At 45.5% G+C, this 14,619-nt stretch overlaps 1 pseudogene; it reads left to right on the top strand.

Moving 5' to 3' along the window:
- The first annotated feature begins 6,207 nt into the window (after positions 1–6,207).
- Positions 6,208–11,874, top strand: LOC136140875 (zinc finger protein 134 pseudogene; annotated as a pseudogene).
- The last annotated feature ends 2,745 nt before the right edge of the window (positions 11,875–14,619 follow it).

The raw sequence follows: 14,619 nt of genomic DNA, 5'->3' as shown, positions 1-14,619 counted from the left end.
TAGCAATATGTGTATTTACTAGGAGAGTCAGGATCCAGCAAAAGGAACAGCAGAAGCCAATGTAGTTTGAGATTCTAATTTTGAGCTCCATCCAATTAGTGCTACTGGGGCAAAGCTTTAAGGTTTGGAAGCCACCAAGGAGGCAGGTAGTGCTGAGGGAAACCCCTCTGGCTACTCTATGAAAATAGAACACAAGTTTATATCCAGCGACGACCAGGAAATATTTCAGTCCAAACACTGTTATTTCATGAGGGATCCCTTTGGAGAAAAGAACTAAGCAGTTGGCTAGGACAAGGTGGTTGAGGATTTGGTCTCTGGGTGTGAGACTTCTTCCAGTGAGTGAAGTGAAAGTAAAAAAACAAAGAAGTGAGGAGTTTCCCAGGACCCCAACTTTCATCTGAGTGAGGAGGATAATCACCCAGTCCAGGTTAGTAGAAACCATCACATCAATAACTTAGGGATAATGTTTAATCGGAGTCAGAAGAATCAAATTGATGTTTGATGCCAGGACAGTAACTGCAGGGGTAGCATCCATGCAGGTGTGGAAAGGAGTCATCTGGACACTGATGCAGTCACCCAGAGGCAGAGCTCTCCCCCAGTCCCTGGGGCTCCAGGTATTCCTGCATGCTGGCAAGTTGTGTTCCTTTCTGGAGGCTCTGGGGAACCAGATTCTTGCTTGTTTGGGTTGTTGGCAGAGTTCAGTTCTATGTGGTTGTAGGACTGAGGACTCTCAGCTCCCTAGATGCTCTCTGCTTATGTTGAGGGTATCTGGGAAGTCCCAGTTTCTTCAAAGAGGTTTTTGTGTGACTGACAGCTCTGACCTTTCCATCTTGCTGAGTCAGGACTAAAGTTGCTGGCTGTCAGACGTGTACTGTCCTTAGCTCCTACAGTTCCTCTCCCATCCTAGTACAAAGCTGTTATCTCAAAACCATCAAACGCCCTTATCATACCACCATATCTCTGACTCTGATGTCTGCAACTTTATCCCTGCAGCTGGGATAGTTTCTCCACTTTTTTAAATTAGTGAGTTAATTAATTAATTAATTAATGTTTTTGATGGGTTTTGCTGGACGTTACAAGTACTTTTTTTTTAAATTAATTTTTATATTTGGCTGCATTAGGTCTTGCTGTGCACGGGATTTCTCTAGTTGCAGTGAGTGGGGGCTACTCTTCATTGTGGTGCTCGGGCTTCTTATTGCAGTGGCTTTCCTTGTTGTGGAGCATGAGCTCTAGGCACCCGGGCTCAGTAGCTGTGGCGCACAGGCTCAGTAGTTATGACACATGTGCTTAGTTGCTCCGCAGCATGTGGGATCCTCCTGGACCAGTGCTCGAACCTGTGTCCCCTGCATTGGCAGACAGATTCTTAACCACTGCGCCACCAGGGAAGTCCTAGTTTCTCTACTTTTAAAGACTTATCTGTATTTTTTTAAAGATTATTTTCTTTGTATTGTAGTAAAAAATACATAACATCAAATTTATCATCAACCATTTTTTTAATATATATGTAAGTTTATTTATTTATTTTTGGCTGTGTTGGGTCTTCGTTTCTGTGCGAAGGCTTTCTCTAGTTGTGGCAGGGGGGGCTACTCTTCGTTGTGGTTCATGGGCTTCTCATTGAGGTGGCTTGTCTTGTTGCGGAGCACAGGCTCTAGGTGTGTGGGCTTCAGTAGTTGTGGCTTGCAGGCTCAGTAGCTGTGGTGCACGGGCTTAGTGGCTTCATGGCGTGTGGGATCTTTCTGGTCCAGGGATCGAACCCGTGTCCCTTGCATTGGCAGGTGGATTCTTAACCACTGAGCCACTAGAGAAGTCCCCCAGCACCATTTTAAAAGCCTTGACATAAGTGACTCCATTTTGTTTCACATTTCACACTTGGGATTAGAACAAAAACACTGACAGAAGAGACATGTTCCTATGAGACCTCAGTGCACATGAATTAAAGTGTTTCTTTTTGTCCTGTTAATCTGTCTTGTGTCACTTTTTTTTTTTTTTTTTTTTTTGACCACACTGTGCGGCATTCGGGATCTTAGTTCCTGGACCAGGGATCTAACCCATGCCCCTTGCAGTGGAAGCACAGAGTCTTAACCATTAGACGGCCAGGGAAGTCCCTTGTGTCAATTTTATTATTAGTCCAGCCACAGGAACTCAAGAGGGGTAGAGGGGGAAATTTCCCCCTCCCTGACATAGCCTTGCTTCAGTCTCCCATAGTCACAATACCCATTTCTTTCAGATATTCCATATTGGGCATAGATGCTTTGGCACAATAGAAATGGATTAAAATCAAGACTTTGACATTTACAAATTGGCTTGATAAATGTGACCCCATGTAAGTCAAAACAGGACCTTCAAGGATTAAAACTTACGTGTAATAAAATGGTGATTATACCCCACTGCTTCTCCATTTACAGTCCAATTTTGTTTGTTCTTAAATCTGAAAAAAAATGAGCACCACTTGATAGATTACTACAACCTTAATGCTATGGTCCTGTTCATCAATGTTCCATATCCAATACCCAGTAAAAGTTACTGATTCTGTTCAATCAATAACGGGTGAATATTTTTTGCTCTATAGATTTGGCTGACATATTCTGTTCAGTGCCTGTTTCAATAGCCTCTACTGCAGTTTGTTCCTACCTTAAGAGGGATACAATACACCTTTTCCTGGCTACTCCAACATATTCGTCATTACAAATTTTACTTCCAAATTAAAATCAGCAGACATTCCTGATAGTGCCCTCAGAAACTCTACCATAGAGGATTTGGCAGTTTCTCCTTAAACCTGCTGGAGTCTGGACACATGATAGCTGTAAGTTGACCAAGGGCTTCTGATACAAGAAGCTGGCCTTCTCTGCCCATGCTGTCTGCCATTAAAACCACCAATGGGGTTTCCCTGGTGGTGCAGTGGTTGAGAGTCCGCCTGCCGATACAGGGAACACGGGCTCGTGCCCCTGTCTGGGAAGATCCCACATGTCACGGAGCGGCTAGGCCCGTGAGCCATGGCTGCTGAGCCTGCGCGTCCGGAGCCTGTGCACTGCAATGGGAGAGGCCACAACAGTGAGAGGCCCGCATACTGCAAAAAAAAAACAACAAACACCGATGACTGTCTACCTCCTGTGTCTTCTGGAAATAGAGGCTCTCACAGACCCTGAGCCTGTGACTCTCTGTGTTCAGCTGCCCACCATGCTTTGAGTCATGGAAACAACACAGTCCAAGCTCAGCACAGCTACTGAGGCCTCCGTAGATTAAAACAGCCTGGAAACAAACCTGGAACCTCTAGCATATTCCACCTGTAGGAGTGGTGGCATCCTCTGTCTTTAGTTACATGCCAGATTCCATGGTGCTGGAAGGTCACCTCCATTCAGGCCCCTTGTCTACCTGGAGAGCCCCTTGGGATTAACTGAGTGAACTGCAGTGGAAGATGAACAGCACTGCCAACCATCAGACATGGTGGAGCTCAGTGAAATGTTGCTTCTTTCCATCCTTTAGCCAGGACATCCCTGATAAAGCACAGGACCCAAGGGACAGCACCCTTGGGCAAACTTCAGGCAAGAATCTTAGCATGGGATGACCTGGCTCACAATGGCCACATCTCCACATTTATTATAAGCTGTTGGGTCATTACTTTAAAATTGTCCCCTTGGTAAAAATAGCAAGAACCTCTAGGAATCTCTTCTCTCACAGTTAAATCAAAATCACACGTCTCAACATGTATTAACGCCACAATACGAGGCCTTGCCAGGACATTCCTTTTTCACTTCGGAGTTATAATTTAAACCTAAACTTCCTCCACAAATAAACCAAAAACCTGTCAAATGCAGCTGCACACCATTCTTGTGACTTGATTTTTCTGCTTCTGGTCTGAGTACTTTTATCAATTTTCAAGAAGCTCCAACCCTCCAAGTAAGCCATTGTTTCAACTAAACATGGCAAATGCTGAGGTCCACATCAACTCAAGCAGGTACCCTCTTAGAAGGGACAGTCCCATCCAACATCCCAGACAACATCATCCTGGCCCAGGAGCTCGTTGCTAGAGATGACATCACCTCAGATGATAACAGTTCAAATGACGTTGTCCCAACCCAAGACCTCAAAGTTGGAGTTGACTTCACCCCTTACACTAAAATCTTCACCCCGGCAATGCCCATGGACTGCCTCTCCTAAGGCACAAATTGGATGCAGGACATGTATTGCATTTCTTCCTTTCTTTTATTATTTTTAAAGGCATTTATTTATTGAGGCTGCGTTGGGTCTTCGTTGCTGCACACAGGCTTTCTCTAGTTTCAGAGAGCAGGGGCTACCCGTTGTTGCGGTGCGTGGGCTTCTGATTGCGGTGGTTTCTCGTTGTGGAGCACGGGTTCTAAGGCACGTGGGCTTCAGTAGTTGTGGCGCAGGGGCTCAGTTGCTCCGCAGCATGTGGGATCTTCCCGGAGCAGGGCTCGAACCTGTATCCCCTGCGTTGGTTACGTGCATGTAAAGAACAATAAATAAAAGCTGTGAATCAAGTTTATTCAGTATTTTACTGAGAACTACCGCCCAGGAGACAGCCTCTCAGATAGCTCTGAGAAACTGTTCTGAAGAGAAAAGAAGGGAGGTCAGGGGACTTCCCTGGCAGCCCAGTGGTTAAGACTCTGCACTTCCAATGCAGGAAGTGCAGGTTCCATCCCTGGTCAGGAAACTAAGATCCCACATGCCGCTGGTCACGAGGAATTTTAGTTAATGGTTTTAGTGTTTTTCTAAGTATGGGAAGATGCAAGAATCCAGATTCATAAAAAATTTCTCCTCAAAAACTGTAACTTTCTGAAAGCCTGTTCTGCCAGTTTTCCCAGAGCACAGAGTGCCTCATTCCTTACCTCTGCCCTGATCTATTTTCAGCGTGTGCTGGGGATCAGTGACTGCAGTGGCTAGTGACTCAATCCTTATAGATCCAGATGGCTAGCAGCATTCTTTAGTTGGCACTAACAATGTACATATTTTATGTCCCAATGACTTTATGGAATTGTTTGTCCATTTGTATCTGTAGACTCTTCATTGGAGTATAATTGCTTGACAATGGTGTGTTAGTTTCTGCTTTATAACAAAGTGAATCAGCTATACATATATCCCCACTATCTTCTCCCTCTTGCGTCTCCCTCCCATCCCCCCATCCCACCCCTCTAGGTGGTCACACAAAGCACAGAGCTGATCCCCCTGTGCTATGCGGCTGCTTCCCACTAGCTATCTATTTTGCATTTGGTATTATATATAAGTCCATGCACTCTCTCACTTCATCCCATCTTACCCTTCCGCCTCCCCTTGTCCTCAAATTCATTCTCTACATCTGCATCTTTATTCCTGTCCTGCCCCTAGGTTCTTCAGAACCTTTTTTTTTTTTTAGATTCCATATATATGTGTTAGCTTATGGTATTTATTTTTCTCTTTCTGACTTACTTCACTCTGTGTGACAGACTCTAGGTCCACCCACCTCACTACAAATAACTCCGTTTTCGTTTCTTTTTATGGCTGAGTAATATTCCATTGTATATATATGCCACATCTTCTTTATCCATTCATCTGTCGATGGACATTTAGGTTGCTTCCATGTCCTGGCTATTGTAAATAGAGCTGTAATGAACACTGTGGTACATGATTTTTTTTTTTTTTTTAACAGTACGCGGGCCTCTCACTGTTGTGGCCTCTCCCGTTGCGGAGCACAGGCTCCGAACGCGCAGGCTCAGCAGCCATGGCTCACGGGCCTAGCCGCTCCGTGGCATGTGGGATCTTCCTGGACCGGGGCACGAACCTGTGTCCCCTGCATCGTCAGGCGGACTCTCAACCACTGCGCCACCAGGGAAGCCCACATGATTCTTTTTGAATTATGGTTTTCTCAGGTTATATGCCCAGTATGTGTCTGTAGACTTTGGGAGCACTTATAATATTACTTTTACCGTCTGGGAACATGCTTAATGGGGTCTGAAATAGTATTTCTGAAAACTTATAGTGATTACTTGCAGACAACACTCCCCATAAGTCTCCCTACAGCCACTCTAATAAGTAACGAAAGCCTCCTCTCCAGCCTAGTTAGATCCCTCGCAGTGCTTCTGGATTTGTGGGGGTGGGACCACCAGCTGGAGCCCTAGCTAGACCTCTGAGAACTACATTTCCTAGAGGACTGTGTGCCGAGAGGCAGCATGTCTAAGCCAATGAAAACCCAGGGTAAAGACATTCCTGCGCATGCGCTTCTCATCGGGGAGGGACTTCCGGCCGCCTCCTCGTGGCGGCCATTTTAATCGCTCTGGATTTGTTCTAGTTCAAGAGCGCTCCATGGGGGGTGAGATGACTGAACTAAGGAGTTCCGAGTGGCGGTGTCCCCGTTGCACAGAGGCGGGTCTGAAGTTATGCGACACCGCCTGGGGTGTCCCGCGTCAGACCCTGGATAAGGCCGGCCGTGGCTGGGTCCCTTCTGTTCTCCCGCCGCTACCGGCCCAGCTCCACCCACAGAGTCCGAATGCGGTGGCGGCGCTAAGGGACCCGCCTCAGGTAAACGCTCGTCCTCCGGGCCCTCACCCCCCCACCCCACCAGACACTAGATCCCCTGCCCACGTGCCCGCAGCTCAGGCCGCTGTGTCCAGGACGGTGAGGCGGTCGTGAATGGGCTCTCTTTCTGACAGTGTGATGGTGCGTGGGAGAGGGTGACAGGCGGGGGGACCAGCAGGTGCAAAGGCTTGGAGGTGGGACTGAGGAGGGAGGATTCGGGAAACCTGGAACTGTCTTGTATTTGCATGGAGTGGAGAGTGTGAGGTGGACGCGCACCTGCACTGTCAAGCTGAGGGGTTTGTACCTCCGTTCTGAGGACCCTGGCAGCCATGGTGGGTTGTGAAGAGAAGAGGGATATAGTCTGATTTAGGGTTTTAAAAGCTTTCCAAGAGCTACTCTGAGGGAGAACAGATTGGAATGGGGGTGATGAGGGTAGTGAGGCACAGGGAGGTTGAGTCCTTGTCCAACATAGAACTGGGAAGAGGCAGCACTGAGGTCTGAAGCAGAGAGTTTAGTCTTTTAGCCCAAGGTCATCTGGCCTCCAGGGCTGGCGAGGGGTACAGGGAGTTTTGAGCCCCTTGGAATACACCTTTATGGCTTGCTTCTGCCCACAGGTCCCCATGACTGAGGAAGCACTTAGAGAACCTACAAAGGGAAGTGGAGGGTGTCCCAGGCCCTCACTGGCTTGGATCTCATTCATATGAACTTGAGATTGTGGTGTCGTGGGACTCTTCACCTGCCATTTTCCCAGCCCTTGGGTTTGGGGATCTGGGAGAAATCCTCTAGACACATTCTAGTCCAGGCCAAGTGTTTCATGGAAGAGTTGCTTTCTGGTCATCTGTGAAAAATGGTGTAGAAGGTTATCCCAGAAACAGGTGCAGCATGTTCAAATGTTTGGTAGTGTGTCCACAAACTGGGAACAGGGCACAGCAGGTCTCCTTTCTTTTAGCAACAGAGAGCAAGGATACAGCAGTCAGTCTTGTAATGTGGCTGTCTGAGAAGTTGGGCATCTATTGTGGAGGTAATGGGAGATTTAGAAAAGAGGAGGGAGATGATCTTACTTAGGTATAAACAGGCTCCATCTGGTTACAGAGTGGAAAACAGTCTTTGGGAGGAGGAAGGATGACCAGGGAGGAGGGTACTGCAGAAGTCCTAGTGCGTGTTCATGGACCAGAGTAGTGGCTGTGGAGTTGGAAGAAGTGGTTGGATTCTGGATCCATTATTTAAGAAGGGCTGCCCAGATTTTCTGATTTTGAGGGTGGGAGAGAGAATGGTAAGAGTCAGTGATCGCAGTAAAGTTTTGGTCTTAACAGCTGAAAGACTGGAAGCTTCATTAACTGAGATGAGATAATCAGTAGTAAGAGTGATTTTCATTGGAGATATCAGGAATTTTGTTTTTGGCTGTGTTAAAATTATGAGATTTCTCAGAAAACAAAGGAGTAGTGACATCAGGTGGGCAGCACAGAGATCTGGAAATCTGGGGTGTGGTTCGGGATGGAGACATCTGAAAGTGGTGGCTAGTGTCTGCACCGGTGTGGAACTATGGATTGTATTTAGAAGGTGGAATTCAGGCCATGGTGATATTGTTACTAGCAGGTCAGAAAGAAGTGTATGAGTTCCAAGAATTGATATATTGCTTGGGCACCTGGTTGGGGGTTATGGACATCATAAACACAGATGTAGGAGAGAAATAGCCCTGAAGGGAGTATGTGTGAGGCCTGAGGTGTTGGCAGGTGTCCAAGACTTCCAAAGGTAGAGTAGACAGACAGATGCAGAGGCAGAGAACTAACAGAGATAAGATGCATTTGCTAGAATTTTGTGGTGAGCTTTGGTGGGATGTTTCAGTAGATAATGTAGATAACATAATGGGAAAATGTGGTTATCTGTGAGAATCACTATGCTTAGTGTGGGTACTATTGTGGCTGGGATTTTAATGAGGGTTAGGTGGAGAGAGGAGGATTGTGGCTGCTGAGGGAATGAGTACAGCCTAGAAGTAGGAGAGGGTTATGGGTATCTGAAATACACATATGGTTCTGTATGACTAATTTTGAAGCTAGAATTAGAAACAGGCAGAAAGGCCTTCAAATTGTTTTGGGATCCATCAGAGGTCTTGGGTAGAATTGGATTCTGTTTGAATTTGCCAGGTTCTCTGGGGTGAGTCCAGGAAGATAACTATAGTGTGGGACAGAGAGTTGGCATTGGCTGCGAGGATGCAACCGTGGGGTCTGGAGATGTGAGAGAGGTACATGTGGAGAGAGGGAGCATGAATTGATGGACCCTGGGCCCTGGTACAGGAGACTTAAGAGTGATGGGTGACTCCACATTTTATTGTGAGGCATGATATGGAAGACCCCCTGGAAATTGCCCGACAGGAAGAGATGGAGCCATGCAGTTCTGTCCCTGAGCATCTCTCTGATGGCATCTCTCTGCCTACCTGTCTGTAGTTGCTGAGGGCTGGGCACAGTGATTAGTGGAACCATGAGGAGAGAGCAGTACCAATGGCATCAGGTTCTGGTGTCTCATCTGAAGTGGGGAGCCTGGAAGAAACTTGGGCATGGGCTGGATGTGTGCAGGATGGATTGTGGGTCCTCAGGAGAAAGGACCAGTGGTTTCATATGTCCCCATCATGACAGGCTAGTGTGACTTTTGAGGACGTGGCTGTGTACTTCTCCTGGGAGGAATGGAGTCTCCTTGATAAGGCCCAGAGACACCTGTACCATGATGTGATGCTGGAGATCTTTACACTTATATCCTCACTGGGTAAGGCCTGCACACCCACCCCTATGACCTGGGCTAGACTTTGCCTTTCTGCTTTTCCTTAGGGGCTGCTCTGTCCTTCCTGCATCCAAACCATGGGGACTACTTCCTTTCCTAGTTCCTTTGGAAGGTGCTGCTGTTGCTAGGGCTGGGTTGTTTGCACTGCCCTTTTCTCTCCTTGGAGACCTAATACCTGCTGCTCTGAAGCCTAGTAGGAAGCCAAATGGGTCCCATCTTGCTTGCCTCCTCCCTAGTTGGGTGACTTTCCAGATCCATGATTCCTAGGTTTTGTTCCCTTCTTCTGACTGTTCTTTCATGCCTGCCTGTGCCAAGAATTGCACATCACTGGGCATAGGCACTAGTTAGGTGCACCATGAGCTGTGTTTGTAATACCCTCATCTGAGGTTCTTTTTGTAACATTTACTTTTCTTTTCTGTGCTCTGTTATGTGATGTTTCTTTGGGCTGGAACTGGCCACTTGCCTGTCCTGTCTGTCCCTTAGGACTTGAATTTTCTAAGTCCCATGTAGTTAATGTGGGTTGCAGGGGAGAGTCCTGGGTGCTTCATAGAATGGCCCACTGTGGCACGATGGGCTAGAGGGGGCCTGGCAAGGACATGACATCAGGGTTGTGTTCACATCATACCAGGAACCTGTTCAAACTAGTGTTTTGGTGCCACTGCTGGGTGCCACACCTCATTTCCATCTCTTTTTCCCCGTTCTTTATACTTGGCCAGCTTGTCACTTTAACTCTGACTTCTGGCCCCTGGCTATACCCAACTTTCCTTCCTCCACCTGTTACCTATTCTTCTCTACTGCTGCATCTGCTGTGTTCTCCAGTGTTGGCTCACATGTAACAGTGTTGGCTCACATGTACATGGCTCACATGTAACAGGCCTTATGAATGTGGTGTGCACATTTCCTTGATAGTCCTTGAAAACCAGTTAGTCATTTGCAAATGGATTTTTCTATCCCTGGACAAAAATTTCTGTACAACACTCACATGTTAGCAGCAGCTAAAGCACTGCTCAAGGTGTGAAGAGTGAGTTTAAAACTGCCTGCCTCTCCTCTGCTGCATCACATTCTTAACAGTTTTTCATCTTGTGAGGTTTCTCTACTTCTGCAACCTTTTAGAGTCCCAGTACTGCAAAACAGCCTCTTCCTCGTCCTGACTCCAACTCCGTCATCCTGAAAACCACCTCATGTATTCATTCTTTGGTGTGCCAGACACATATTTGTGATGTGGCTGCCACCAGTCCCCAAAGTGAAGTCCCCACGTACTTCACTAGCATTTTTCTGTTTTCAGGTTGTTTGTGTGGCATAGAGAATGACAAGGCTCCTTCAGGACAGAGTGTTTCTCAGGAAAGAATGCCACAAATCAGGACTCTAAAGCCAGATCCGTCAACCCAGAAAGCTCATCTCTGTGAGATGTGTGCTCCTGTCATGAAGGACGTTTTGTACCTGGCTGAGCATCAAGGAACATATACTGGGCAGAAATCGTGTACATGTGTAGCATGTGGGGAACAATTCTGTTTCAGGGCAAATCTTGACCAACACCAGGAGAAGCACAGTGGGGAAAAACCCTGCAGCAAGGGTATGAACAGGACCTCCTTTGTGAAGAGCTATGGAATCTATTTGTCAGGGAAGCCTTTCACCTGTGGGGAGGGTGGAAAGGACACTGTGGGCCTTTTCCAGTACCAGGCCACTCCCAAAGCAGTACTGAATATACACAGCAGTACTGGCTGTGAGGAGGCCTTTCACTGTGGAAAAAGTCCTTACAAGTGTGGTGAATGTGGGAAAGCCTTCCGCTGCAAACGTACACTTGTTCAGCACCAAAGAATTCACTCTGGAGGACTGTATGAGTGCAGTGAATGTGGGAAAACCTTCACTTACAAGCACACATTTCTTCGGCACAAGACGCTTCATACTGGAGAAAGGCCTTTTGAATGCAGTGAATGTGGGAAGACCTTCAGGTTCAAATATAAACTTGTTCAGCACCAGCGTATTCACACTGGAGAAAGGCCTTATGAGTGTGCCGAATGTGGGAAAGCTTTTGGGTGCAAATCCAAACTTGTTCGGCACCAGAGAATTCACACTGGAGCAAAGCCTTATGAGTGTACTGAATGTGGCAGATTCTTTAGACAAAGTTCCAGTCTTGTTCAGCATCAGAGAATTCACACAGGAGCAAGGCCTTATGAATGTGGTGAATGTGAGAAATCTTTTAGCCAAAGCTCCAGCCTCATTCAGCACCGCAGAATTCACACTGGAGAAAGGCCTTATGAATGCAGTGAATGTGGGAAATCCTTTAGCCAAAGCTCCAGCCTCATTCAACACCGAAGAGTTCATACAGGAGCAAGGCCTTATGAGTGCAGGGAATGTGGGAAATCCTTTAGCCAAAGCTTCAGCCTCATTCTACATCGGAGAATTCACACTGGAGAAAGACCTTATGAATGCAGTGAATGTGGAAAATCTTTTAGCCAAAACTACAGCCTCATTCAGCACCATAAACTTCACACTAGATAAAGGCCTCAAGAGTACAGCCAACATGAGAAAGCCTTCAGTTACCAGTCTGCTCTGATTCAACACCAAAATCTCACAGCTCAGTTCTAAGTTTTAGGAATTCAGCTAATGTGGAAAAAATACCTTCTGGATAAGGAAATCTACATAAGATAATGGCCTTAGACCTTCAGGGAATTTGCTATCTCTTGCTCAGTGTGATAGCACTAGAGAGCCTCTATGAGGAGCAATCTGCCATGAGTTCCAGGTATGTGAGAAATTTTCAGGAGCGACATTTCATATTTTACCTGCTCAGGAACCTTGCCATAATTAAGTCACTGCCAGATTCTGTGGCAGAAGTCAACTCGCCTCTACCATCTGGCAGGTCCTCATAGTGTGCATCAGTCACCACAGCATGCTCAGAGAAGACAGATGTTTGTACTCTCTCTCCCATTCTCTAGAGGAAATCGTAGTCAAAGCCCCTAGGGAGTTCCCATTCCCTTCTCTCTAACTAGTTATGGCATGGACCTGATCCAGTTTGGGCCCAAAGGACCCAGTCTGGGAACTGCTGGTGGCTTGTAAAGTTTTCCTTCTTCATGGCATTGTTGGTCTTAGGGGTGAAACTTTTGAAGCATTCTCTGTCCTCCAAGTCGCCAACCTGGGAATGATCTGCTGCATATTGCTCTGATATGTACAATAATAAAAATCTTATTGTTTAAGTCACCTTTAATCTTAACAGTTTTATTCACTATGTGGGGTAGTTGAAAACAATTTGAAAAACAAAATGAAAATAGAATTTGGCTTTGCTAATGTGAACAGGTGGACAGGTTTCATGAGGGTCTCAGGGAACAGTATGGTGTAAGAAAGTCTGTCTTACTACAGTTTTTGTCTAAGCTGTATTCCTGTCTGTGGTAAAATAAAAAAGTAAATATTTGATGTTTGTCCCTGGTTCCTGGCAGAGATCTTCTAAAACCCTTGGAATTTCCTGAGTAATAGGAGTTTTTTTGTGTGATAATGAAATGACTCAAGGTGGAGGCCTGTACAGATCTTCAGCTTGGGGGCTGGTCACCAGATATTAGAGGGTTAGAACTTTTAAGCCCCACCCCTGACATCTGGGGAGGGGAAGGAGCTGGAGATTGAGTTCAGTCACAATGGCCAGTGATTTAGTCAACCGTGCCTATGTAATGATACCTTAGTAAAAAATCCCTAAACAGTAGGGTTTGGGGAGTTTCCATGTTGGTAAACACATCCAACCAGGAAGGGGGATATACCCTGATTCCACTGGGTTAGAGGCTCCTGTGCTTGGGGTTCTTTTGGACCTCACTTTATCTGGCTGTTGACTTGTGTCCTTCATAATAAACTGTAATTGTAAGTATAGCATTTTCCTGAGTTCTATAAGTCATTCTAGCAAATTATCAAACCAGATTTGTAGTCGACTTGGCAGAAGTGGGAGTAGCCTTGGGACCCATTTTGTGGTTGGCAGTCTTATGGGACTGAGTCCTTAATGGGTGGGGTCTGCACTAACTCCAAGTAGTTAGTGTCAGAATTGAATTGAATTGTAGGATACCCAGTTGGTGTTGGAGAATTGGTGATGGAATGACATATTTGGTGTCAGAAAAAGCCATACAATGTACAAGGCATTCTGGGAAAGACTGTTGACATCTGTGGTCCTAATAAGTACCTTGGATGTCAGGGTTTTTCTGTAGGCCCAAAGACCACCCTCAAGAGAGCACAGCTGTTACAAACTACAATACTTTTGGAACTGCAGTATCTAGGATGTGATAATTGTTCCCAGGTATAGTGAGAAATCAGTAGCACTTAGATTATGCAACATGACATTATTGAAGCCTGATAATCTAAAGTGAATTCAGAAAATACAAAGTGCTGATTAATCTTTCTTTGGCTCTGAAATTATTGTGAGATTCTTAAATATTAAAACCAGTTTTAAAAATCTTCATATCAATATTTACCATTAAACTTGGAGTTAAATTTTAGGATCGTCTCTGCATGGAAATTTTATTAAGACCATAGATGATGACTTCCTCATTTCACAATTTCCACATACACTTTTGTCAGCCCAGAGAACCTTTGCTGCAGTCTCCATGTTCCATTTGCTCAGCCACCATCTCTTACAAAAAGCCTCACTATAGGCGTACCTCAGATGTTGTGGGTTCGGTTCCAGACCACGTCAGTAAAGCAAATATTGCAGTAAAGGAGGTCACATGAATTCTTTGGTCTCCCAGTGCTTATAAAAGTTATGTTTATACTGTAGTCTATTAAGTGTGCAATAGCATGATGTCTGAAAGAACAATGGACATACTTTATTTAAAAGGTACTTTATTCCTAAATTAAAAATGCTAACCATCATCTGAGCCTTCAGTGAGTCATAATTTTTTGCAATAGTAACATCAGAGACCACTGATAAAGATCATAACAAATATAACGATGAAAATGTTTGAATTGTTGCAAGAATTACCAAAATGTGACATAGCCATAAAGTGAGAAAATGCTGTTGGAAAAAAACAGCACCAATAGACTTGCTTGATGCAGAGTTGCGACAAACCTTCAATCTGTAAAAAAAAAAACTCGGTGTCTGCAAAGCACAATAAAATGAGGTATGCCTATAAGTTGCCTTTTGTTTGAAGGGAACACATATTGCAGAGCTGAACTGTAGTTCTAAAATTTTTTTTTTAATCTTAAGTTTTGTTTTATAATATTTATTTTTTAATTAATTAATTTTGGCTGTGCCAGGTCCCAGTTGTGGCAAGCAGGATCTTAGTTGCAGTATGCAGACCACTTAGTTGCAGCATGCATGCAGGATCTAGTTCCTTGACCAGGGATTGAACCTGGGCCCCTTGC

The sequence above is a fragment of the Phocoena phocoena genome, chromosome 20, assembly GCF_963924675.1.
Source record: "Phocoena phocoena chromosome 20, mPhoPho1.1, whole genome shotgun sequence".
NCBI lineage: Eukaryota > Metazoa > Chordata > Mammalia > Artiodactyla > Phocoenidae > Phocoena > Phocoena phocoena.
This window is presented reverse-complemented; position numbering and strand designations above follow the sequence as displayed.